The sequence below is a fragment of the Armigeres subalbatus genome, chromosome 2 (assembly GCF_024139115.2).
Source record: "Armigeres subalbatus isolate Guangzhou_Male chromosome 2, GZ_Asu_2, whole genome shotgun sequence".
Lineage (NCBI taxonomy): Eukaryota > Metazoa > Arthropoda > Insecta > Diptera > Culicidae > Armigeres > Armigeres subalbatus.
Window position 1 is genome coordinate 154,209,799 of NC_085140.1, and position 26,819 is coordinate 154,236,617.

The 26,819-nt window shown below is 46.1% G+C and overlaps 1 protein-coding gene across 3 annotated transcripts in view; it reads right to left on the bottom strand.

Moving 5' to 3' along the window:
• LOC134211041 (WD repeat-containing protein 47) overlaps positions 1 to 26,819 on the bottom strand; it is a 358,867-nt gene that overhangs the window by 230,451 nt on the left and 101,597 nt on the right. The gene's annotated exons all lie outside the window — the stretch shown is intronic.

The window sequence follows — 26,819 nt, forward strand, 5'->3', positions numbered from 1 at the left end:
ATGAAATGTATTTTTAATATGTATCCCCAAAATTTCAATTATTGTGAATATTTATCTATTTGGTCTTGATTTGATCGTGTGAATTGGACCTTCCAGAACTCGCATGATACTGAGAATCATCAGTATCACATTCGGACTCCGTTTCTTTCCCATCTGCTTTCGCACACACGCTGCTCCCTTCCTCTATACGAGCAGCATCGAGACCGATATACCAATAAAATTGAATTTAAACTGATTACTGTCGTACAGCTTCTGTTATATTAATGTCCCAAATATTGTTGAGTGTTGGATTGGGTTGGAAAACCACGACGCTTCACAACCTAATGAGGGTCGTCGGTTCAAGTCCCATCGAAGACTCTATCAAAGCGACTGTGTGCCGCTTCAAAAGCACAAGCCCAGGGAGTGCCAATTGGCATGGGGAGTGTCCCTACTTCGGTAGGGTAGCGCGTGAGCTGCTTCGGCAGGGAGTGAGTGATCTGTTTGTGCTGAGGCAGGAGTGTCATAGCGCGTCACCTCTATTGTCACCTCGAAGCGCAGCAGAAGTCTGAGTATGGACTGCACATGCTAAGGTAGGAGTGTCGTAGCGTAGTATCGTTGATTTGTCCCTACATACCGCTAACGACACCTCGAGGCATGGCAGTGGAGTGTTAGAGTGAGTTGGGGAGTGTCCCTACTTCGGTAGGGTAGCGCGTGAGCTGCTTCGGCAGGGAGTGAGTGATCTGGTTGTGCTGAGGCAGGAGTGTCATAGCGTGTCGCCGCTATTGTCACCTCGAAGCGCAGCAGAAGTCTGAGTATGGACTGCACCTGCTGAGGTTGGAGTCGAGGGACCAATCGACACCTCGAGGCATGGCAGTGGAGTGTTAGAGTGAGCACCCGAAAAGGGTCACATGGAGCGAATGGTCTTTGGAGAAGCTGCTTCGGCGGCAGGGTAGCAGTGGGTTGTACCCACACACCTACAATTGTGCACATGTGGTGCATGGGGAGTGTCCCTGCTTCGGCAGGGTAGCGTGTGGTCTGCTTCGGCAGTGGTGTGATTGATCTGCTCGTGCTGAGGCAGGAGTGTCGTAGCGTAATATCTGTAGGCCCAGGCAGTTACCGCTATTGACACCTCGAGGCATGGCAGCGGAGCGCCCGGGAGAGCATCCAAGTAAGACTCAAATGGAGTGAATGGTGTGCGAGCACCCAAGTCAGTCTCGCATGGGACGAGTGCCTGTGTGAGCGATAATGAGCGAGTACGCTTAGTACTGCCATCCCCCCAGAAGTAGTACTGCGAGGTAGTTCCTGGGGGAAACGATGGTGGAGCCCAAGGGAGTTTAGTCGGTATTACCGGTATGGTCGAGTCCGACACTCCAGTACACTTCCGTGTGGTAGTTTGGCAACTACAATGCACGTGTACTGGGTTAGTGTGTAAATGCATTCTCCCTCGTAAAAAAAAAAAAAAAAAAAAAAAGTTATCTGAGTTAGGTTTCAATTCTAGACTTCTTAAATGGATTACGGTCTGAGGGAAGCTCTCTCGCAGTAGAGCGCTATTTTCGCACTAAAATGTCTATAACTCGGAATTGGGAACGAATTTCGCTTATCCCAACTGACAATCTCTTTGAAATTTATCAAGGAATGTTCCTACAAAATTTCATGGACCTACTATTTCCCAAATTTGAATAAAGCTCTAAATACTGAACTATTGTAGAACTGAAATTTTCGCTTCTCAGTACCTCTCTCCGATGATTTGAGGCACAAAAGAACCGAATTTCGCAAAACCCAACTGACAAAAGTTTTGAATTTTTCCAACGATCATTTTGATGTAATAAAAAGTATATGTCACCGCAATAAATTTTGCAGGAAGCTCTTTTTACTTCAGCCAAGTTTTTTAAATTTCATACAAAAGTTACCATTTCGGGAGAGCAGCCAACAGCATATTTTCTTGTGGCGCACGGCCGGAAAGGAGCGATGAGAGCGATAGAAAGTCTGTCAACTTTGTATCTAGCGTGACACTAGAAAAAAGCGTATTCCTATTTGTGAACACGAGGATACCAAATATATAAATTGAAATCAAATATAGGAATTTGATGAGATAAACAACCGAAAATAAATAAAACGAATAAGACAAATAGAACAAACAAGCAAAAAAAAAATAAAACAAATAAGCCAAATAAAGCAAATAAGACAAATAGGACAAATAAGATAAACAAGACAAATTCCTACGGTATTCCCTTCCCTCCAGGAATTCCTCCAGAAAATCCTCCAGAAGTTTCTCCGGAAGTTCCTCCGGAAGTTCCTCCAGAAATTCCTCCAGGATTTCCTCCAGGAATTCCTCCGGAAGTTTCTACAAAAATTCCTCCGGAAGTTCCTCCAGGAATTCCAACTGAAGTTACTCCAGGAATTCCTCCGGAAGTTCGTCCAGTAATTCCTCCTGGAATTCCTTCGGAAGTTCCTCCAGAAAATCGGAAGTTCTTTCAGGAATTCCTTCGGAAGTTCCTCCAGGATTTCTTCCAGAAGTTCTTCCAGGAATTTCTTCGGAAGTTTCTCCAGGAATTCCTCCACAAGTTTATCCAGAAATTCTTTCGGAAGATGCTCCAGAAATTCTTTCGGAAGTTCTTCCAGGAATTCCTTCAGAAGTTCCTCCAGAAATTCTTTCGGAAGATCCTCCAGAAATTCTTCCGGAAGTTACTGCAAAAATTCCTTCGGAAGTTTCTCCAGAAATTCCTTCGGAAGTTTATCCAGGAATTCCTTTGGAAGTTTCTCCAGGAATTCCTTCGGAAGTTTCTCCAGGAATTCCTTCAGAAGTTTCTCCAGGAATTCCTTCGGAAGGTCCTCCAGAAATTCCTTCGGAAGTTTCTCCAGGAATTCCATTGGAAGTTTCTCCAGGAATTCCTTCTGAAGTTCCTCCAGGAATTCCTTCGGAATTTCCTCTAGGAATTCCTTCGGAAGTTCCTCCAGGAATTCCTTCTGAATTTTCTCCAGGAATTCCTACGGAAGTTCCTCCAGTAATTCTTCTGGAAGTTCTTCCAGTTCGGAAGTTCTTCGGAAGTTCCTCCAGGAATTCCTTCGGAAGTTCCTCCAGGAGATCCTTCGGGAATTCCTCCGGAAGTTCCTTCGACAATTACTCCGGAAGTTCCTTCGGGAATTCCTCCAGAAGTTCCTTCGACAATGACTCCGGAAGTTCTTTCGGGAATTCCTCCGGAAGTTCTTTCGGGAATTCCTCCGGAAGTTCTTTCGGGAATTCCTCCGGAAGTTCCTTTGGGAATTCCTCCGGAAGTTCCTTCGGGAATTCCTCTGGAAGTTCCTTCGGGAATTCCTCCGGAAGTTCCTTCGGCAATTCCTCCGGAAGTTCCTTCGGGAATTTCGCCGGAAGTTCCTACGGGAATTCCTCCAGAAGTTCCTTAGGAAATTCCTCGGGAAGTTCCTTCGACAATTCTTCCGGAAGTTCCTTCGGGAATTCCTCCGGAAGCTCCTTTGGGTATTCCTTCGGAAATTCCTTCGGTAATTCCCCCAAAAGTTTCTCTGAAAACTTCCAGAGGAATTCCTGGAGAAACTTCCAGAGGAATTCCCGGACGAATTTCCAGAGGTATTCCTGGAGGACTTTCCAGAGGAATTCCTGGAGGAACTTCCAGAGAAATTCCTGGAGTAATTTCCGGAGAAACTTCCGGAGGAATTCCCGAAGTAACTTTCGGACGAATTCACGGAGGAATTCCCGAAGGAACTTCCGGAGGAATTCCCGGAGAAGATTTCGACGGAATTCCTGAAGAAACTTCCGGAGGAATTCTCGAAGTAACTTCAGTAGGAATTCCCGAGGGAACTTGCTGAGGAATTCCCGAAGGAAATTGCGGCTGAATTCCCGAAGGGACTTCCAGAGAAATCCCCGAAGGAAGTTCCGGAGGAATTCCCTAAGGAACTTCCCGGGGGATTCCCCAAGGAACTTCCGGAGGGATTCCCAAGGAACTTCCGAGGAATTCTCGAAGGAACTTTCGGAGGAATTCCCGAAGGAACTTCCGAAGGAATTCCCCAAGGAACTTCCGGAGGAATTCCCCAAGGAACATCCGGAGGAATTCCCCAAGGAACATCCGGAGGAATTCCCCAAGGAACTTCCGGAGGAATTCCCCAAGGAACTTTCGGAGGAATTCCCAAGGAACTTCCGGAGGAATTCCCAAGGAACTTCCGGAGGAATTTCCCAAGGAACTTCCGGGGAATTCCGAAGGAACTTCCGGAGGAATTCTGAAGGAACTTCGGAGGATTTCCCGAAGGAACTTCCGGATGAATTCCCGAAGGAACTTCCGGAGGAATTCCCGAAGGAACTTCCGGAGGAATTCCCGAAGGAACTTTCGGAGGAATTCCCGGAGGAATTCCCGAAGGAACTTCCTGAGGAATTCCCGAAGGAACTTCCGGAGGAATTCCCGGAGGAGCTTTCGACGGAATTCCTGAAGAAACTTTCCAAAGGAATTCCCGAAGCAACTTCCGGAGGAATTCCAGAAGGAACTTCCGGAGGAATTCCCGAAGGAACTTCCGGAGGAATTCCCGAAGGAACTTCCGTAGGAATTCCCGAAGGAGCTTTCGACGGAATTCCTGAAGAAACTTCCGGAGGAATTCTCCAAGCAACTTCCGGAGGAATTCCCCAAGGAACTTCCGGAGGAATTTTCAGAGGAATTCCTGGAGGAACTTCCAGAGGAATTCCTGGAGGAACTTCCAGAGGAATTCCTGGAGAAACTTCCAGAGGAATTCCCGGAGGAATTTCCAGAGGAATATCCGGACGAATTCCAGGAGGAATTACTGGACGAACTTCCGGAGGAATTCCTGGAGTAACTTCAGTTGGAATTCCTGGAGGAACTTCCGGAGGAATTTTTGTAGAAACTTCCAGAGGAATTCCAGGAGGAATTACTGGAGGAATTCCTCCGTAAGTTCCTTCGGGAATTCCTCCAGGAATTCCTCCGGAAGTTCCTCCAGGAATTCCTCCGGAAGTTCCTCCAGGAATTCCTCCGGAAGTTCCTCCAGGAATTCCTCCGGAAGTTCCTCCAGGAATTCCTCCGGAAGTTCCTCCAGGAATTCCTCCGGAAGTTCCTCCAGGAATTCCTCCGGAAGTTCCTCCAGGAATTCCTCCGGAAGTTCCTCCAGGAATTCCTCCGGAAGTTCCTCCGGAAGTTCCTCCAGGAATTCCTCCGGAAGTTCCTCCTGGAATTCCTCCGGATGTTCCTCCAGGAATTCCTCAGGAAGTTCCTTCGGCAATTCCTCCGGAAGTTCCTCCAAGAATTCCTCCGGAAGTTCCACCAGGAATTCCTCCGGAAGTTCCTCCAGGAATTCCTTCGGAAGTTCCTTGGGGAATTCCTCCGGAAGTACCTTCGGGAATTCCTCCGGAAGTTCCTTCGGGAATTCCTTCAGAAGTTACTTCGGGAATTCCTTCGGAAGTTCCTTCGAATTCCTTCGGAAGTTCCTTCGGGAATTCCTTCGAAGTTCCTTCGAAGATTCCTCCAGAAGTTCCTTCAGGGATTCCTCCGAAGTTCCTTCAGAATTCCTCCGGAAGTTCCTTCGAATTCTTTAGGAACTTCCGAAGGAATTCCTGGAGAAACTTTCAAAGGAATTTGTGGATTAACTTCCGAAAGAATTTCTGCAGTAACTTCCAGAAGAATTACTGGAGGAACTTCCGTAGGAATTCCTGGAGAAAATTCAGAAGGAATTCCTGGAGGAACTTCCGAAGGAATTCCTAGAGGAAATTCCGAAGGAATTCCTGGAGGAACTTCCGGAGGAGTTCCTGGAGAAACTTCCAATGGAATTCCTGGAGAAACTACCGAAGGAATTTCTGGAGGAACTTTCGAAGAAATTCCTTGAGAAGCTTCTGGAGGGATTCCTGGAGAAACTTCTGAAGGCATTCCTGGAGATACTTCCAAAGGAATTTCTAGATAAACTTCCGAAGGAATTTCTGCAGTAACTTCCGAAGGAGTTTTTGCAGTAACTTCCGGAAGAATTTCTGGAGTATCTTCCGAAAGAACTTCTGGAGGAACTTCTGAAGGAATTTCTGGAGTAACTTCCGAAAGAATTTCTGCAGTAACTTCCGAAAGAATTTCTGGAGGATCTTCCGAAAGAATTTCTGGATAAACTTGTAGAGAAATTCCTGGAGAAACTTCCGAAGAAATTCCTGCAAGAACTTCTGAAGGAATTCCTGGAGAAACTTCCGAAGGAATTCCTGAAAGAACTTCCGATTTTCTGGAGGAACTTCCGGAGGAATTCCTGGAGTAACTTCAGTTGGAATTCCTGGAGGAACTTCCGGAGGAATGTTTGTAGAAACTTCCGGAGGAATTCCAGGAGGAATTACTGGAGGAATTCCTCCGTAAGTTCCTTCGGGAATTCCTCCGGAAGTTCCTTCGGGAATTCCTCCGAAAGTTCCTTCGGGAATTCCTCCGGAAGTTCCTTCGGGTATTCCTCCGGAAGTTCCTTCGGGAATTCCTTCGGAAGTTCCTTGGAGAATTCCTCCGGAAGTTCCTTGGGGAATTCCTCCGGAAGTTCCTTGGGGAATTCCTCCGGAATTTCCTTCGGGAATCACTCCGGAAGTTCCTTCGGGAGTTTCTACGGAAGTTCCTTCGGGAATTCCTCCGGAAGTTCCTTCGGGAATTCCTCCGGAAGTTTCTTCAGGAATTCCGTCAAGCTCCACCGGGAATTCCTCCGTAAGTTCCTTCGGGAAATCCTCCGGGAATTCCTCCGAAAGTTACTCCGGGAATTCCTCCGGAAGTTTCTCCGGAAATTACTCCAGTAATTTCTCTGGAAGTTCCTCCAGGAATTCCTCTGGAAGGTCCTCCAGGAATTCCTCTGGAAATTCCTCCGGGAATTCCTCTGGAAGTTTCTCCAGGAATTCCTCTGGAAGTTCCTCCAGGAATTCCTCTGGAAGTTCCTCCAGGAATTCCTCTGAAAATTCCTCCGGAAGTTCCTTGGGGAATTCCTCCGGAAGTTGCTTGGAGAATTCCTCCGGAAGTTTCTTCAGGAATTCCGTCGAAAGCTCCTTCGGGAATTCCTACGGAAGTTCCTTCGGGAATTCCTCCGGAAGTTCCTTCGGGAATTCCTCCGGAAGTTCCTTCGGGAATTCCTCCGGAAGTTTCTTCAGGAATTCCGTCGAAAGCTCCTCCGGGAATTCCTCCGGAAGTTCCTTCGGGAATTCCTCATGAAGTTCCTTCAGGAATTCCTCCGGGAATTCCTCCGGAAGTTCCCTCGGGAATTCCTCCGGAAGTTCCTTCGGGAATTCCTCCGGAAGTTCCTTCGGGAATTCATCCGGAAGTTCCTTCGGGAATTCCTCCGAAAGTTCCTTCGGGAATTCCTCCGGAAGTTCCTTCGGGTATTCCTCCGGAAGTTCCTTCGGGAATTCCTTCGGAAGTTCCTTGGAGAATTCCTCCGGAAGTTCCTTGGGGAATTCCTCCGGAAGTTCCTTGGGGAATTCCTCCGGAATTTCCTTCGGGAATCACTCCGGAAGTTCCTTCGGGAGTTTCTACGGAAGTTCCTTCGGGAATTCCTCCGGAAGTTCCTTCGGGAATTCCTCCGGAAGTTTCTTCAGGAATTCCGTCGAAAGCTCCACCGGGAATTCCTCCGTAAGTTCCTTCGGGAAATCCTCCGGGAATTCCTCCGAAAGTTACTCCGGGAATTCCTCCGGAAGTTTCTCCGGAAATTACTCCAGTAATTTCTCTGGAAGTTCCTCCAGGAATTCCTCTGGAAGGTCCTCCAGGAATTCCTCTGGAAATTCCTCCGGGAATTCCTCTGGAAGTTTCTCCAGGAATTCCTCTGGAAGTTCCTCCAGGAATTCCTCTGGAAGTTCCTCCAGGAATTCCTCTGAAAATTCCTCCGGAAGTTCCTTGGGAATTCCTCCGGAAGTTGCTTGGAGAATTCCTCCGGAAGTTTCTTCAGGAATTCCGTCGAAAGCTCCTTCAGAATTCCTACGGAAGTTCCTTCGGGAATTCCTCCGGAAGTTCCTTCAAATTCCTCCGGAAGTTCCTTCGGGAATTCCTCCGGAAGTTTCTTCAGGAATTCCGTCGAAAGCTCCTCCGGGAATTCCTCCGGAAGTTCCTTCGGGAATTCCTCAGGAAGTTCCTTCGGGAATTCCTCCGGGAATTCCTCCGAAAGTTCCTTCGGGAATTCCTCCGGAAGTTCCTTCGGGAATTCCTCCGGAAGTTCCTTCGGGAATTCATCCGGAAGTTCCTTCGGGAATTCCTCCGAAGTTCCTTCGGGAATTCCTCCGGAAGTTCCTTCGGGAATTCCCCCGGAAGTTCTTTGGGGAATTCCTCCGGAAGTTCCTTGGGGAATTCCTCCGAAGTTCCTTGGGAATTCTTCCGGAAGTTCCTTGGGAATTCCTCCGAAGTTCCTTGGGAATTCCTCCGGAAGTTCCTTGGGGAATTCCTCCGGAAGTTCCTTGGGAATTCCTCCGAAGTTCCTTGGGAATTCCTCCGAAGTTCCTAGGGAATTCCTCCGGAATTTCCTTCGAATTCCTCCGGAAGTTCCTTCAGAATTCCTACGGAAGTTCCTTCAGAATTCCTCCGGAAGTTTCTTCAGGAATTCCGTCGAAATCTCCTCCAGAATTCCTCCGGAAGTTCCTTCGGGAATTCCTCCGTGAATTCGTCCGAAAGTTACTTCGGGAATTCCTCCGGAAGTTTCTCCGGAAATTACTCCAGGAATTTCTCTGGAAGTTCCTCCAGGAATTCCTCTGGAAAGTCCTCCAGGAATACCTCTGGAAATTCGTCCGGGAATTCCTCTGGAAGTTTCTCCAGGAATTCCTCTGGAAGTTTTCAGAGAAACTTTTGGGGGAATTACCGAAGGAATTTCCGAAGGAATACCCAAAGGAGCTTCCGGAGGAGTTCCCGAAGGAACTTCCGGAGGAATTGTCGAAGGAACTTCCCGAGGAATTTCCTAAGGAACTTCTGGAGGAATTCCCGTAGGAACTTCCGGCGAAATTCCCGAAGGAACTTCCGGAGGAATTGCCGAAGGAACTTCCGGAGGAATTGCCGAAGGAACTTCCGGAGGAATTCCCGAAGGAACTTCCGGAGGAATTCCCAAAGGAACTTCCGGAGGAATTCCCGAAAGAACTTCCGGAGGAATTCCCGAAAGAACTTCCGGAGTCATTGTCGAAGGAACTTCTGGAGGAATTCCCGAAGGAACTTCCGGAGTAATTGTCGAAGGAACTTCCGGAGGAATTCCCGAAGGATCTCCTGGAGGAACTTCCGAAGGAATTCCTGGAGGAACTTCCGAAGGAATTCCTGGAGGAACTTCCGAAGGAATTCCTGGAGGAACTTCCGAAGGAATTCCTGGAGGAACTTCCGAAGGAATTCCTGGAGGAACTCCCGAAGGAATTCCTGGAGGAACTGCCGAAGGAATTCCTGGAGGAACTTGCGAAGGAATTCCTGGAGGAACTTCCGAAGGAATTCCTGGAGGAACTTCCGAAGGAATTCCTGGAGGAACTTCCGAAGGAATTCCTGGAGGAACTTCCGAAGGAATTCCTGGAGGAACTTCGGAAGAAATTACTGGAGTAATATCCGGAGAAACTTCCGGAGGAATTCCCGGAGTAACTTTCGGAGGAATTCCCGGAGGATTTCCCGAAGGAACTTCCGGAGGAATTGTCGAAGGAACTTCCCGAGGAATTTCCTAAGGAACTTCTGGAGGAATTCCCGTAGGAACTTCCGGCGAAATTCCCGAAGGAACTTCCGGAGGAATTGCCGAAGGAACTTCCGGAGGAATTGCCGTAGGAACTTCTAGAGGAATTCCCGAAGGAACTTCCGGAGGAACTTCCGGAGGAATTCCCAAAGGAACTTCCGGAGGAATTCCCGAAAGAACTTCCGGAGGAATTCCCGAAAGAACTTCCGGAGTCATTGTCGAAGGAACTTCTGGAGGAATTCCCGAAGGAACTTCCGGAGTAATTGTCGAAGGAACTTCCGGAGGAATTCCCGAAGGATCTCCTGGAGGAACTTCCGAAGGAATTCCTGGAGGAACTTCCGAAGGAATTCCTGGAGGAACTTCGAAGGAATTCCTGGAGGAACTCGAAGGAATTCCTGGAGGAACTGCCGAAGGAATTCCTGGAGGAACTTCCGAAGGAATTCCTGGAGGAACTTCGAAGGAATTCCTGGAGGAACTTCCGAAGGAATTCCTGGAGGAACTTCCGAAGGAATTCCTGGAGGAACTTCGAAGGAATTCCTGGAGGAACTTCGAAGGAATTCCTGGAAGAACTTCCAGAAGGAATTCCTGGAACCAGGAACTTCCGAAGGAATTCCTGGAGGAACTTCGAAGGAATTCCTGGAGGAACTTCGAAGGAATTCCTGGAGGAACTTCCGAAGGAATTCCTGAGAACTTCGATGGAATTCCTGGAGGAACTCCAGTGGAATTCCTGGAGGAACTTCCAGGGAAATTCCTATAGGAACTTCCAAAGGAACTCCTGGAGGAACTTCCAAAGGAACTCCTGGAGGAACTTCTGAAGGAATTCCTGGAGGAACTTCCGAAGGAATACCTGGAGGAACTTCTCCTGGAGGAACTCGAAGAGGAATTCCTGGAGGAACTTCGAAGAAAGGAATTCCTGGAGAACTTCCGAAGGAATTCCTTCGGAAGTTCCTCCAGGAATCCTTCAGTTCCTCCAGGAATTCCTCAGGGGTGAGTCTTCCTCCAGGAATTCCTCGAAGTTCCTCCAGGAACTTCGGAAGTTCCTCCAGGAATTACTTCGAAGTTCCTCCAGGAATTCCTTCGAGTTCCTCCAGGAACCTCTGGAAGTTCCTCCAGGAATTCCTTCGGAAGTTCCTCCAGGAATTCCTTCGGAAGTTCCTCCAGGAATTCCTTCGGAAGTTCCTCCAGGAATTCCTTCGAAGTTCCTCCAGGAATTCCTTCGAAGTTCCTCCAGGAATTCCTTCGGAAGTTCCTCCAGGAATTCCTCTCGGAAGTTCCTTCCAGGAATTCCTTCGAAGTTCCTCCAGGAATTCCTTCGAAGTTCTCCAGGAATTCCTTCGGAAGTTCCTCCAGGAATTCCTTCGGAAGTTCCTCCAGGAATTCCTTAGGAAGTTCCTCCAGGAATTCCTTCGGAAGTTCCTCCAGGAATTCCTTCGGCAGTTCCTCCAGGAATTCCTTCGGCAGTTCCTCCAGGAATTCCTTCGGCAGTTCCTCCAGGAATTCCTTCGGAAGTTCCTCCAGGAATTCCTTCGGAAGTTCCTCCAGGAATTCCTTCGGAAGTTCCTCCAGGAGATCCTTCGGGAATTCCTCCGGAAGTTCCTTCGACAATTACTCCGGAAGTTCCTTCGGGAATTCCTCCAGAAGTTCCTTCGACAATGACTCCGGAAGTTCTTTCGGGAATTCCTCCGGAAGTTCTTTCGGGAATTCCTCCGGAAGTTCCTTTGGGAATTCCTCCGGAAGTTCCTTCGGGAATTCCTCCGGAAGTTCCTTCGGCAATTCCTCCGGAAGTTCCTTCGGCAATTCCTCCGGAAGTTCCTCCGGGAATTTCGCCGGAAGTTCCTACGGGAATTCCTCCAGAAGTTCCTTAGGAAATTCCTCGGGAAGTTCCTTCGACAATTCCTCCGGAAGTTCCTTCGGGAAATCCTCCGGGAATTCCTCCGAAAGTTACTCCGGGAATTCCTCCGGAAGTTTCTCCGGATATTACTCCAGTAATTTCTTCCGAAGTTCCTCCAGGAATTCCTTCGGAAGTTCCTCCAGGAATTCCTTCGGAAGTTCCTCCAGGAATTCCTTCGGAAGTTCCTCCAGGAATTCCTTCGCAAGATCCTCCAGGAATTCCTGCGACAGTTCCTCCAGGAATTCCTTCGGGAGTGCCTCCAGGAATTCCTTCGGATGTTCCTCCAGGAATTCCTTCAGGTTCCTCCAGGAATTCCTTCGGAAGTTCCTCCAGGAATTCCTTCGGAAGTTCCTCCAGGAATTCCTTCGGAAGTTCCTCCAGGAGATCCTTCGGGAATTCCTCCGGAAGTTCCTTCGACAATTACTCCGGAAGTTCCTTCGGAATTCCTCCAGAAGTTCCTTCGACAATGACTCCGGAAGTTCTTTCGGGAATTCCTCCGGAAGTTCTTTCGGGAATTCCTCCGGAAGTTCCTTTGGGAATTCCTCCGGAAGTTCCTTAGGAAATTCCTCGGGAAGTTCCTTCGACAATTCCTCCGGAAGTTCCTTCGGCCATTCCTCCGGAAGTTCCTTCGAATTTCGCCGGAAGTTCCTACAATTCCTCCAGAAGTTCCTTAGGAAATTCCTCGGAAGTTCCTTCGACAATTCCTCCGGAAGTTCCTTCAGGAACTCCTCCGGAAGCTCCTTTGGTATTCCTTCGGAAATTACTTCGGTAATTCCCCCAAAAGTTTCTCTGAAAACTTCCAGAGGAATTCCTGGAGAAACTTCCAGAGGAATTCCCGGACGAATTTCCAGAGGTATTCCTGGAGGACTTTCCAGAGGAATTCCTGGAGGAACTTCCAGAGAAATTCCTGGAGTAATTTCCGGAGAAACTTCCGGAGGAGTTCCCGAAGTAACTTTCGGACGAATTCACGGAGGAATTCCCGAAGGAACTTCCGGAGGAATTCCCGGAGGAGATTTCGACGGAATTCCTGAAGAAACTTCCGGAGGAATTCCCGAAGGAACTTCCGTAGGAATTCCCGAAGGAACTTCCGGAGGAATTCCCGAAGGAAATTCCGGAGGAATTCCCGAAGGAACTTCCGGAGGAATTCCCCAAGGAACTTCCGGAGGAATTCCCCAAGGAACTTCCGGAGGAATTCCCCAAGGAACTTCCGGAGGAATTCCCCAAGGAACTTCCGGAGGAATTCCCCAAGGAACTTCCGGAAGAATTCCCCAAGGAACTTCCGGAGGAATTCCCCAAGGAACTTCCGGAGGAATTCCCCAAAGAACTTCCGGGGGAATTCCCGAAGGAACTTCCGGAGGAATTCCCGAAGGAACTTCGGAGGAATTCCCGAAGGAACTTCCGGATGAATTCCCGAAGGAACTTCCGGAGGAATTCCCGAAGGAACTTCCGGAGGAATTCCCGAAGGAACTTTCGGAGGAATTCCCGGAGGAATTCCCGAAGGAACTTCATGAGGAATTCCCGAAGGAACTTCCGGAGGAATTCCCGGAGGAGCTTTCGACGGAATTCCTGAAGAAACTTCCGGAGGAATTCCCGAAGGAACTTCCGGAGGAATTCCCGAAGGAACTTCCGGAGGAATTCCCGAAGGAACTTCCGTAGGAATTCCCGAAGGAGCTTTCGACGGAATTCCTGAAGAAACTTCCGGAGGAATTCTCCAAGCAACTTCCGGAGGAATTCCCCAAGGAACTTCCGGAGGAATTTACAAAGGAATTCTTGAAGGTACTTCCAGATGAATTCTTAAAGGAACTTCCAGAGAAATTCTTGAAGGAACTTCCAGAGGAATTCCCGGAGGAATTTCCAGAGGAATACCTGGAGGAGCTTCCAGAGGAATTCTTGGAGGAACTTCCAGAGAATTACTGGAGTAATTTCCGGAGAAACTTCCGGAGGAATTCCCGGAGTAACTTTCGGAGGAATTCCCGGAGGATTTCCCGAAGGAACTTACGGAGGAATTCCCGGTGGAGCTTTCGACGGAATTCCTGAAGAAACTTCCGGAGGAATTCGAAGGAACTTCCGGAGGAATTGAAGGAACTTCCGTAGAAACTCCCGAAGGAACTTCCGAGTGATTCCCGAAGGAACTTCCGGAGGAATTCCCCAAGGAACTTCCGGAGGAATTCCCCAAGGAACTTCCGGAGGAATTCTCCAAGGAACTTCCGAAGGAATTCCCGAAGGAACTTCCGGAGGAATACCCGAAGGAACTTCCGGAGGAATTCCCGAAGGAACTTTCGGAGGAATTCCCGAAGGAACTTCCGGATGAATTCCCGAAGGAACTTCCGGAGGAATTCCCGAAGGAACTTCCGGAGGAATTCCCGAAGGAACTTTCGGAGGAATTCCCGGAGGAATTCCCGAAGGAACTTCCGGAGGAATTCCCGAAGGAACTTCCGGAGGAATTCCCGGAGGAGCTTTCGACGGAATTCCTGAAGAAACTTCCGGAGGAATTCCCGAAGGAACTTCCGGAGGAATTCCCGAAGGAACTTCCGGAGGAATTCCCGAAGGAACTTCCGTAGGAATTCCCGAAGGAGCTTTCGACGGAATTCCTGAAGAAACTTCCGGAGGAATTCTCAAGCAACTTCCGGAGGAATTCCCAAAGGAACTTTCGGAGGAATTTACAGAGGAATACCCGGAGGAACTTCCAGAGGAATACCCAATGGAACTTCCAGAGGAATACCCGGAGGAATTCCCAGAGGGATTATTCCCGGAGGAATTTCCAGAGGAATTCCAGGTGGAATTTCCAGAGGAATTCCAGGAGGAACTTCCAGAGAAATTACTGGAGTAATTTCGGAGAAACTTCGGAGGAATTCCGGAGTAACTTTCGGAGGAATTCCCGGAGGATTTCCTGAAGGAACTTACGGAGGAATTCCAGTGGAGCTTTCGACGGAATTCCTGAAGAAACTTCCGGAGGAATTCCCGAAGGAACTTCCGGAGGAATTCCCGAAGGAACATCCGTAGAAATTCCCGAAGGAACTTCCGGAGTGATTCCTCGAAGGAAATTCCGAGGAATTCCCAAGGAACTTCCGGAGGAATTCCCCAAGGAACTTCCGGAGGAATTCTCCAAGGAACTTCCGAAGGAATTCCCGAAGGAACTTCCGGAGGAATACCCGAAGGAACTTCCGGAGGAATTCCCGAAGGAACTTTCGGAGGAATTCCCGAAGGAACTTCCGGAGGAATTCCCGAAGGAACTTACGGAGGAATTCCTCCAGTAATTCCTCCTGGAATTCCTCCGGAAGTTTCTACAAAAATTCCTCCGGAAGTTCCTCCAGGAATTCCAACTGAAGTTACTCCAGGAATTCCTCCGGAAGTTCGTCCAGTAATTCCTCCTGGAATTCCTTCGGAAGTTCCTCCAGAAAATCGGAAGTTCTTTCAGGAATTCCTTCGGAAGTTTCTCCAGGAATTCTTTCAGAAGTTCTTCCAGGAATTTCTTCGGAAGTTTCTCCAGGAATTTCTCCACAAGTTTATCCAGAAATTCTTTCGGAAGATCCTCCAGAAATTCTTTCGGAAGTTACTGCAGAAATTCTTTCGGAAGATCTTCCAGGAATTCCTTCAGAAGTTCCTCCAGAAGTTCTTTCGGAAGATACTCCAGAAATTCTTCCGGAAGTTACTGCAAAAACTCCTTCGGAAGTTACTGCAGAAATTCCTTCGGAAGTTTATCTAGAAATTCCTTTAGAAGTTTCTCCAGGAATTTCTTCGGAACTTTCTCTAGGATTTCCTTCGGAAGTTTCTCCAGGAATTCCTTCGGAAGTTCCTCCAGAAGTTCCTTCGGAAGTTTCTCCAGGAATTCCATTGGAAGTTTCTCCAGGAATTCCTCCGGAAGTTCCTCCAGGAATTCCTTCGGAATTTCCTCTAGGAATTCCTTCGGAAGTTCCTCCAGGAATTCCTTCTGAATTTTCTCCAGGAATTCCTACGGAAGTTCCTCCAGTAATTCTTCTGGAAGTTACTGCAGAAATTCTTTCGGAAGTTAATCCACAAATTCCTTTGAAAGTTCCTCCAGGAATTCCTTCGGAAGTTCCTCCAGAATTCCCGAAGGAACTTCCGGAGGAATTCCCGAAGGAACTTCCGGAGGAATTCCCGAAGGAACTTCCGGAGGAATTCCCGAAGGAACTTCCGAAGGAATTCCCGAAGGAACTTCCGAAGGAATTCCCGAAGGAACTTCCGAAGGAATTCCCGAAGGAACTTCCGAAGGAATTCCCGAAGGAACTTCCGGAGGAATTCCCGAAGGAACTTCCGGAGGAATTCCCCAAGGAACTTCCGAAGGAATTCCTGGAGGAACTTCCGGAGGAATTCCTGGAGGAACTTCCGAAGGAATTCTTGGAGGAACTTCCGGAGGAATTGCCGAAGGAACTTCCTGAGGAATTCCTGGAGGAACATCCTGAGGAATTCCAGGAGGAACTTCGGAGGAATTCCTGGAGGAACTCCGGAGGAACTTCCGGAGGAATTCCTGGAGGAACTTCCGGAGGAATTCCTGGAGGAACTTCCGGAGGAATTCCTGGAGGAACTTCCGGAGGAATTCCTGGAGGAACTTCCGGAGGAATTCCTGGAGGAACTTCCGGAGGAATCCCTGGAGAAACGTCCGGAGGAATTCCTGGAGGAACGTCCGGAGGGATTCCTGGAGGAATTCCCGAAGGAACTTCCGGAGGAATTCCTCCAGTAATTCCTCCTGGAATTCCTCTGGAAGTTTCTACAAAAATTCCTCCGGAAGTTCCTCCAGGAATTCCACCTGAAGTTACTCCAGGAATTCCTCCGGAAGTTCGTCCAGTAATTCCTCCTGGAATTCCTCCGGATATTCCTCTGAAATTCCTCCGGGAATTCCTCTGGAAGTCTCTCCAGGAATTCCTCTGGAAGTTCCTCCAGGAATTCCTCTGGAAGTTCCTCCAAGAATTCCTTTGAAAATTCCTCCGGAAGTTCCTTGGGAATTCCTCCGGAAGTTGCTTGGAGAATTCCTCCGGAAGTTTCTTCAGGAATTCCGTCAAGCTCCTTCGGGAATTCCTACGGAAGTTCCTTCGGGAATTCCTCCGGAAGTTCCTTCGGGAATTCCTCCGGAAGTTCCTTCGGGAATTCCTCCGGAAGTTCCTTCGGGAATTCCTCTGGAAAGTTTCTTCAGGAATTCCGTCGAAAGCTCCTCCGGGAATTCCTCCGGAAGTTCCTTCGGGAATTCCTCAGGAAGTTCCTTCGGGAATTCCTCCGGGAATTCCTCCGAAAGTTCCTTCGGGAATTCCTCCGGAAGTTCCTTCGAATTCCTCCGGAAGTTCCTTCGAATTCATCCGGAAGTTCCTTCGAATTCCTCCGAAGTTCCTTCAGAAATTCCTCGGAAGTTCCTTCGAATTCCCCGGAAGTTCGCCAGAATTCCTCGGGGAATTCCTCCGGAAGTTCCTTCGGGAATTTCTCCGGAAGTTCTTTGGGGAATTCCTCCGGAAGTTCCTTGGGGAATTCCTCCGGAAGTTCCTTGGGGAATTCCTCCGGAAGTTCCTTGGGGAATTCCTCCGGAAGTTCCTTGGGGAATTCCTCCGGAAGTTCCTTGGGGAATTCCTCCGGAAGTTCCTTGGGGAATTCCTCCGGAAGTTCCTTGGGGAATTCCTCCGGAAGTTCCTTGGGGAATTCCTCCGGAAGTTCCTTGGGGAATTCCTCCGGAAGTTCCTTCGGGAATTCCTCCGGAAGTTCCTTCGGGAATTCCTCCGGAAGTTCCTTCGGGAATTCCTACGGAAGTTCCTTCGGGAATTCCTACGGAAGTTCCTTCGGGAATTCCTCCGGAAGTTCCTTCGGGAATTCCTCCGGAAGTTTCTTCAGGAATTCCGTCGAAATCTCCTCCGGGAATTCCTCCGGAAGTTCCTTCGGGAATTCCTCCGTGAATTCGTCCGAAAGTTACTTCGGGAATTCCTCCGGAAGTTTCTCCGGAAATTACTCCAGGAATTTCTCTGGAAGTTCCTCCAGGAATTCCTCTGGAAAGTCCTCCAGGAATACCTCTGGAAATTCGTCCGGGAATTCCTCTGGAAGTTTCTCCAGGAATTCCTCTGGAAGTTTTCAGAGAAACTTTTGGGGGAATTACCGAAGGAATTTCCGAAGGAATACCCAAAGGAGCTTCCGGAGGAATTCCCGAAGGAACTTCCGGAAGAATTGTCGAAGGAACTTCGAGGAATTTCTAAGGAACTTCTGGAGGAATTCCCGTAGGAACTTCCGGCGAAATTCCCGGAGAAACTTCCGGAGGAATTGCCGAAGGAACTTCCGGAGGAATTGCCGAAGGAACTTCCGGAGGAATTCCCGAAGGAACTTCCGGAGGAATTCCCAAAGGAACTTCCGGAGGAATTCCCGAAAGAACTTCCGGAGGAATTCCCGAAAGAACTTCCGGAGTCATTGTCGAAGGAACTTCTGGAGGAATTCCCGAAGGAACTTCCGGAGTAATTGTCGAAGGAACTTCCGGAGGAATTCCCGAAGGATCTCCTGGAGGAACTTCCGAAGGAATTCCTGGAGGAATTTTCGAAGGAATTCCTGGAAGAACTACCCAAGGAATTCCTGGAGGAACTGCCCAAGGAATTCCTGGAAAAACTTCCGAAGGAATTCCTGGAGGAACTTCCGAAGGAATTCCTGGAGGAACTTCCGAAGGAATTCCTGGAGGAACTTCCGAAGGAATTCCTGGAGGAACTTCCGAAGGAATTCCTGGAGGAACTTCCGAAGGAATTCCTGGAGGAACTTCCGAAGGAATTCCTGGAGGAACTTCGAAGGAATTCCTGGAGGAACTTCCGAAGGAATTCCTGGTGGAACTTCCGAAGGAATTCCTGGTGAAACTTCAAGAGGAATTCCTGGAGGTACTTCCAGAGGAATTCCTGGAAGAACTTCGAGAGGAATTCCTGGAGGAACTTCTGAAGGGATTTCTGGAGGAACTTCTGAAGGAATTCCTGGAGAAAACTCTGAAGGAATTCCTGGAGGGACTTCCGAAGGAATTCCTGGAGGAACTTCCGAAGGAATTCCTGGAGGAACTTCCGAAGGAATTCCTGGAGGAACTTCCGAAGGAATTCCTGGAGGAACTTCCGAAGGAATTCCTGGAGGAACTTCCGAAGGAATTCCTGGAGGAACTTCAGAGGGAATTCCTGGAGGAACTTCCGAAGGAATTCCTGGAGGAACTTCCGAAGGAATTCCTGGAGGAACTTCCGAAGGAATTCCTGGAGGAACTTCTGAAAGAATTCCTGGAGGAACTTCCGAAGGAATTCCTGGAGGAACTTCCGAAGTAATTCCTGGAGGAACTTCCGAAGTAATTCCTGGAGGAACTTCCGAAGGAATTCCAGGAGGAACTTCCGAAGGCATTCCTGGAGGAACTTCCGAAGGAATTTCTGGAGGAACTTCCGAAGGAATTCCTGGAGGAACTTCCGAAGGAATTCCTGGAGGAACTTCCGAAGCAATTCCTGGAGGAACTTGCGAAGGAATTCCTGGAGGTACTTCCGAAGGAATTCCTGGAGGAACTTCCGAAGGAATTGCTGGAGGAACTTCTGAAGGAATTCCTGGAGGAACTTCCGAAGGAATTCCTGGAGGAACTTCCGAAGGAATTCCTGGAGGAACTTCCGAAGGAATTCCTGGAGGAACTTCCGAAGGAATTCCTGGAGGAACTTCCGAAGGAATTCCTGGAGGAACTTCCGAAGGAATTCCTGGAGGAACTTCCGAAGGAATTCCTGGAGGAACTTCCGAAGGAATTCCTGGAGGAACTTCCGAAGGAATTCCTGGAGGAACTTCCGAAGGAATTCCTGGAGGAACTTCCGAAGGAATTCCCGAAGGAACTTCCGGAGGAATTCCCGAAGGAACTTCCGGAGGAATTCCCGAAGGAACTTCCGGAGGAATTCCTGGAGGAACTTCCGAAGGAATTCCTGGTGGAATTGCCGAAGGAACTTCCTGAGGAATTCCTGGAGGAACATCCTGAGGAATTCCAGGAGGAACTTCCGGAGGAATTCCTGGAGGAACTTCCGGAGGAATTCCTGGAGGAACTTCCGGAGGAATTCCTGGAGGAACTTCCGGAGGAATTCCTGGAGGAACTTCCGGAGGAATTCCTGGAGGAACTTCCGGAGGAATTCCTGGAGGAACTTCCGGAGGAATTCCTGGAGGAACTTCCGGAGGAATTCCTGGAGGAACTTCCGGAGGAATTCCTGGAGGAACTTCCGGAGGAATTCCTGGAGGAACTCCCGGAGGAATTCCTGGAGGAACTCCCGGAGGAATTCCTGGAGGAACTTCCGGAGGAATTCCTGGAGGAACTTCCGGAGGAATTCCTGGAGGAACTCCCGGAGGAATTCCTGGAGGAACTTTCGGAGGAATTCCTGGAGGAACTTTCGGAGGAATTCCTGGAGGAACTTTCGGAGGAATTCCTGGAGGAACTTCCGGAGGAATTCCTGGAGGAACTTCCGGAGGAATTCCTGGAGGAACTTCCGGAGGAATTCCTGGAGGAACTTCCGGAGGAATTCCTGGAGGAACTTCCGGAGGAATTCCTGGAGGAACTTCCGGAGGAATTCCTGGAGGAACTTCCGGAGGAATTCCTGGAGGAACTTCCGGAGGAATTCCTGGAGGAACTTCGGAGGAATTCCTGGAGGAACTTCGGAGGAATTCCTGGAGGAACTTCCGGAGGAATTCCTGGAGGAACTTCCGGAGGAATTCCTGGAGGAACCTCCGGAGGAATTCCTGGATGAACTTCCGGAGGAATTCCTGGAGGAACTTCCGGAGGAATTCCTGGAGGAACTTCCGGAGGAATTCCTGGAGGAAATTCAGAGGAATGCCTGGAGGAACCCCCGGAAGAATTCCTGAAGGAACTGGAGGAATTCCTGGAGGAACTTCCGGAGGAATTCCTGGAGGAGCTTCCGGAGGAATTCCTGGAGGAACTTGCGGAGGAATTCCTGGAGGAACTTCCGGAGGAATTCCTGGAGGAACTTCGGAGGAATTCCTGGAGGAACTTCCGGAGGAATTCCTGGAGGAACTTCCGGAGGAATTCCTGGAGGAACTTCCGGAGGAATTCCTGGAGGAACTTCCGGAGGAATTCCTGGAGGAACTTCCGGAGGAATTCCTGGAGGAACTTCCGAAGGAATTCCTGGAGGAACTTCGGAGGAATTCCTGGAGGAACTTCCGGAGGAATTCCTGGAGGAACTTCCGGAGGAATTCCTGGAGGAACTTCCGAAGGAATTCCTGGAGGAAGCTTCGAAGGAATTCCTGGAGGATGCTTCGAAGGAATTCCTGGAGGAATTTCCGAAGGCATTCCTGGAGGAACTTCCGAAGGAAGTCCAGGAGGAACTTCTGAAGAAATTCCAGGAGGAACTTCCGAAGAAATTCCTGGAGGAACTTCAGAAGAATTCCTGGAAGAATTTCAGAAGGAATTCCGGGAGGAACTTCCGAAGGAATTCCAGGAGGAACTTTCGAAGGAATTCCTGGAGGAACTTCCGAAGGAATTCCTGGAGGAACTTCCGAAGGAATTCCTGGAGGAACTGTCTTATTTGTCTTATTTGTCTTATTTGTCTTATTTGTCTTATTTGTCTTATTTGTCTTATTTGTCTTATTTGTCTTATTTGTCTTATTTGTCTTATTTGTCTTATTTGTCTCATTTGTCTTATTTGTCTTATTTGTCTTATTTGTCTTATTTGTCTTATTTGTCTTATTTGTCTTATTTGTCTTATTTGTCTTATTTGTCTTATTTGTCTTATTTGTCTTATTTGTCTTATTTGTCTTATTTGTCTTATTTGTCTTATTTGTCTTATTTGTCTTATTTGTCGTATTTGTCTTATTTACACCAGCACCACTGTTATCACCTAAATACTTTTCAAAGCTTGTGTGGAAACCTTGTACAGAAATCCTCCCACGATATTTTCTAATGTTGTTCTAGAAACGGCTCATGTTTTCATTTTCCAAAACCAGCTGGAGTTTGTTTATTTTGATTTCCTCATTGCGTGATTGGTCGGCGCTGCTGCTGTTCTCTCGCCGAACCACTGCATGAGTGATAAATTTCTTCTTCATTGTTGCCAATTCCTTTTGTTCTCCGTTTACGGCAAATTCTCAAGCAATTGTAAACTGCATAATGATGAAATAATTTTGGCGACACTGACAGCGTCATTCTGGCGGGCTGAATTGGGCTATTTCCTCTCTCAAAGAGTGCTACCACGTGCTTTTTTAACGGAAAACCCTTCCCTCAGACCTTAAGTCATACTTGGGAGATAGAACGCAAAGAGTAAGATTCGAAGGAAATTTATCGAAAATAGTAAACGTAACATCTGGTGTTCCACAAGGGTCGCATCTTAATCCATTATTATTTATTTTGTTTGTTAATTATGTTGAATATGTTCTTAAGCATTATCAAGTTTCTATATACGCAGACGACATGAAGCTATTTATGGAAATGCATAACGCCTCTGACCTCGAAATATTCCAATCAGAAGTAGAAATTTTCCTCAATTGGTGTAATAAGATCTGTTAGACGTTGGACAACGTAAGGATATTATTAATATCCTATCCACAATACGCATTGTAGTTTATTATGGTTATGATTTTAGTGTAAACTAGAGTATTCATGTTTTGTTGGTGAATATGAATGTGAATATGGTTAAAGTATGAGCACCTGAGACACATTTTGATGAAACATGTAGATTGTGGAATATTCATGTCACAATTAGGTTGATCATGAATTAGTAAGGAGAAACGGACATAGACCAAGATACTCGTGTTTCGGTGTTGAAATTAATCTAGAATTAAAAAAACACCTTTTTTTTTCCTGTTCGGGTGTGCCACTGCGACCAATTATTAGATCTATTGTAGCGTTACCCGTATCCTTATGGTGAGTTACGGCGGCGTCCAAAAATGGCAGCCACAATGGCCGTGCTATCTCTCACCTCGCGTTTTTGCTCGCACAAATGTGAATATTTAGGCGGTTAACACATCTGGAAACCATTTTTTCATGTATGCTGCAAGTGAGCAAAAGTGAAAAACTACTTTTTGCTTTTGTCTGTCGTTTACTTTTCAAGTTATGTGCCCTCAAAAGTGCTATGTAGATTTGAAATTGGGCTCCAACGCGATTCACCTTAGTGTTTAAGTGCATGTCGAATTACTCCAGTGCTATTGAGAAGCAATGCAGTATCGATTTCGATACAGTTGTTGTTTTGTTTTCTCAAGATCACCATGACAAGGTCCCGCTATTTAGACCCTTCATAGAGAGCAATCCCATTGAGGGCGCGCCCCTTATCAATAGGAAATCAATCCTTTCTTGAGAAAACAGAACAGTAATACTGTTTTTGGCCATGCATCGGAGCCCTAGCCACATCCTTGTCTTGCTTCTAGAATATCACCAGTGAAACTCTTAAAACCCGGGATTTAGCTCTGTCTACAAGACCATTTCAAGCAAGAGAATTTGTTCAGTAATAAGAACTTCCGTGTGTTCCTCTCACTACCATTGTTCACCAGTTCAAGAAGAGTTAGTACGTATTTAAACCCCTAACTCGATTTTTCCAGCAGTCAGTTCAGCCTAGGACCGGGAACCGAGGTTTTTTTTAACTAATTGCTTGAAAAGTTGTTTCCGCTGCATACAGTTTAGCCTCAAACAAGAGGAATTCGAGTCTTTCAACTGTCTGCAAGGTAACATTAATTATGTTTTATTTCTGAGACTGCTGTTGGTAGCGAGGACTAAATACGATAAATCCTTAATTACCACAACTTATTGCCCTCGCTAGAAAAATGTATTAGGCTAGGGCTCTGTTTGGTAGATCTTACACCGCAACACACTACGTCAAAGTGATCTACATAACACGGTAAAAAAAAAAACACCTTAATAAAGAATTTAAAAAAAGAGGTACTCGTGGCGACTCAAGGTTAGATTGCGTAATTTCATGATAGACGTGGATGGGATTTATGTTTAAGGTATTATAGCTGCTCATCCGGGTAGTTGACGTAATAAACGGTATGGCGTAGCGTCGTTCTCGAGTTGTGGTTCGTCAGGGAGCATCTTCCGGATGGCTAGAGCTTCTCTCCCTGTAGAATCGCAAGCGAGTTAGCTTGCACATGAGATCTTGATGATTGAGATTTGAGTATATGATTCTACCAAACTGTAGACGCCATGTTTGTTCGATGTTGTGTAGACGAATTCTGCTTGATGTCAGTCATCTGACTTTAAGTAAGTGTCCACGAATTGGTCCACAAATTACTTCGGTAGCTCCAATTCAGGAATAGATATTATGATGCACTTACGTACTGTATATATGTCATGGATGATGCGTTCGAGAATTTTGCACAAACAGTTCAAAAAAATAGGTGGAAGAGCTATTTATGACTTTGTTAAGTGAGAGGGTATCCAATTATTACGAGGTGTTCAGACTGCAGCAAGATAATATATCTTGACGTTTCCATGTTTCCCCATTTGCACGCTAATACAGGGTTGAATTCAAGGAGAGTTTTAAAATTTAATTTGCGAAATCTTCTGAACAAAGTTTCTACGAAAAAAAAATATAAAAAAATATATGAAAAGGGATTTTCGAAGAATATTTGAAGCTCTCATTAAGGATAATGAGCGAAACTACATTCATTAGTTGGGTGCGCCGTTCTTCGAGGAATCAGACTATTCCTCAATTTATTTTTAAGTTTAAAAAGTATTTTGATTCTGTACTATGATCGAACGGAGATTTGATAGAAAAATTTAGATACTTTTGGGAATTCTCACAAATAAATAAAAAAAGGACCAAATTGGACCAATTTTCAAGAAATATTATCGAACTAAAATGTATTTCCACCAGTATCTCCATGTATGAAGGGCAACTCAGCAATTTATTTTTTTTTCAAAAATGGAAACTGAACCATTGCGTTCTACTCGACAATCAATGATACAGCTTCTAACAAAATCGAATCGTTTGAATGTGATATTTGGATTTTGGATGAATTAATGCATTACCAATTCATGTTTTATTTAAGGTTATTCTACTTTATATATACATCCCATTCAAATCGTACAGTTGTCCCACGTGAAAAATGTTGAAATCCAAAGTATATTAAGCCATTCAAGGAGTAGAATTGAAACAATTTATGAAATCATGTTTATTCATCAAATATATTCGTTTTACAACCATTCCTACATTTTAAATTGTCTTCCGCATTGGCCCTTGAACTTTGAAAATTTATTCGATTTGTTCTATTAAATCTAGGTTTAAGTTAAATACTTCATGTTAATTCTAGAGAGCATCTGTTTTTTAAACAATTCATGTTGAATAAGTGGAGAATAAATAATTATCATCATTATTTTTCATCATATAAAATGCTTTCCACAAAACCATCACAATCCGAGTTATTCTTCAGCGCTCAGAAGATTTCCATCTAACATGCATTCGACCCTGCTGCGACAGAAAGAGCATGACTGTCAATTACGAAACGAAATGAAAACAGAGAGAATTTTCTCTCTGGCAAAGAGAGCGTGACACTTGTCAGTTTTGTTTTGTTGAATTTCTCCCTGCATCCCAGTTAGAACGAAAGCTCTCTCGTAATAATTTTTCGTAATAAATTCTTTATGACTCTTTTAAGCGGGTATCTTTTGACAGCGCAAAATGTATGGAATATTACGTAAATAATGACATCATAAAGCGTATTTACCCTGAAACGCCAATTATTATGTCATTAATGGCGTAATCTGAATAGGCTATTAGATTGTCGATATATCTAATAGCTTATAACCTAATTTACCCAATATTTTCTGTCGTATAAAATCGTAAGAGATATCTCTTAACGCCATATATCCTACAACAAATATACCTATGAATTGATATGAAATGATTTCCGGTTTTTCTTTACAAATAAAATATTACAATGTCAGTCGAGAAGCCACGTGGTGTGGTTTGGTAGAACCCTGATCAAATGGCAAATTCGTTTTCATTTTATTCTTTATTTTTGTGTATTTTTGGGCTTGAAACACAGTTCTTCACTAATGGCAATTAGAAAATTATATTCTCAATTGCAGTCGATCCACCGTCATTTTATACTGAAACGATCATCGACTTATTAACAAATATCGTGTTCTGGAACTCTTTGGAAAGCAAAAACCCTGGAAATATTTTTATAGATGACATCATCCACCGTCATGAGTCAATATTATATCACAGAACAACAATAACATAATAAACAATACTTGACAATTGTGCTTGATTTCATTCCAAACATCCATCAAAAAATAAGGTGTCTGTCAAAATTATCCTTAAATAATCTTGATTAAAAAGCATTTAAAAGTTTAAGGACAAACAAACCAGCATAAAACTTGATAGTCTTATATTGATTTACTGCACAACAGAAGAAGGACGATTGCATAGAATAGGTACTTATTACGTAAGATTTTTCTGGGTTTTGTCCATTGATCTTAGTAATTAATCAATAATCGAAAAGATACTAGCATTTTTTGCAATTAACCCTTCCATTACAAACCCCTCTTCTCTTTGGAAAACGAAAATAAAAATCTTTTTGACTGTAACTTTTTTGCCTTCAACTTTTTTTCGCAACTTTCACAAAAAGAAGGGGATTTTATTCAAGTTTTAGGAGTTCCATAGATTTCTAGGATTGGCCACATGGCCACTTGGAGTTATTCAGGATTTAAAATGGCTGTTAACTTTTGGCCATATCAAGGAACGCATACTTCAGGATGATTATTTTAGATATTTTGATAGAAAACGATCCATAAACTATGCCAAATTTGATCAGGAATGAGACCGATCACCAAAATGTGGTCTGTACTCCGGATTCAGGACGTTCTGCCGAAACCTGTTACGAGGTCACTTGACGGAAATAGGCGAATACTATCAAACTTTATGATTTCATAAGTTATGGCATACTATGGTAGTTTTGTACTTCCTGGCTGTATTTAAACTTATTGGAACCGGTAAACGGATTTACCGAGTACCGATTCAAAGGTCAATCGTGGGACATAAGTAAAACGCATCCTGCGGAACATAAAACTTCAGAATTTTGAATGTTATGGCACTCTATGGTAGTTTTGTACTTGAACCGATCGGAACCGGTAATCAAAATTATCGAGTACCACTTCAGAGGTCAATCTAATTAATCAATTTAATCATGAAGCCCTCCCTAGCCGTGCGGTAAGACGCGCAGCTACAAAGCAAGACCATGCTGAGGGTGGCTGGGTTTGATTCTCGGTGCCGGTCTAGGCAATATTCGGATTGGAAAATGTCTCGACTTCCCTGGGCATACAAGTATCATCGTGTTAGCTTCATGATATACAAATGCATAAATGGTAGCTTGGCTTAGAAACCTCGAAGTTAATAACTGTTGAAGT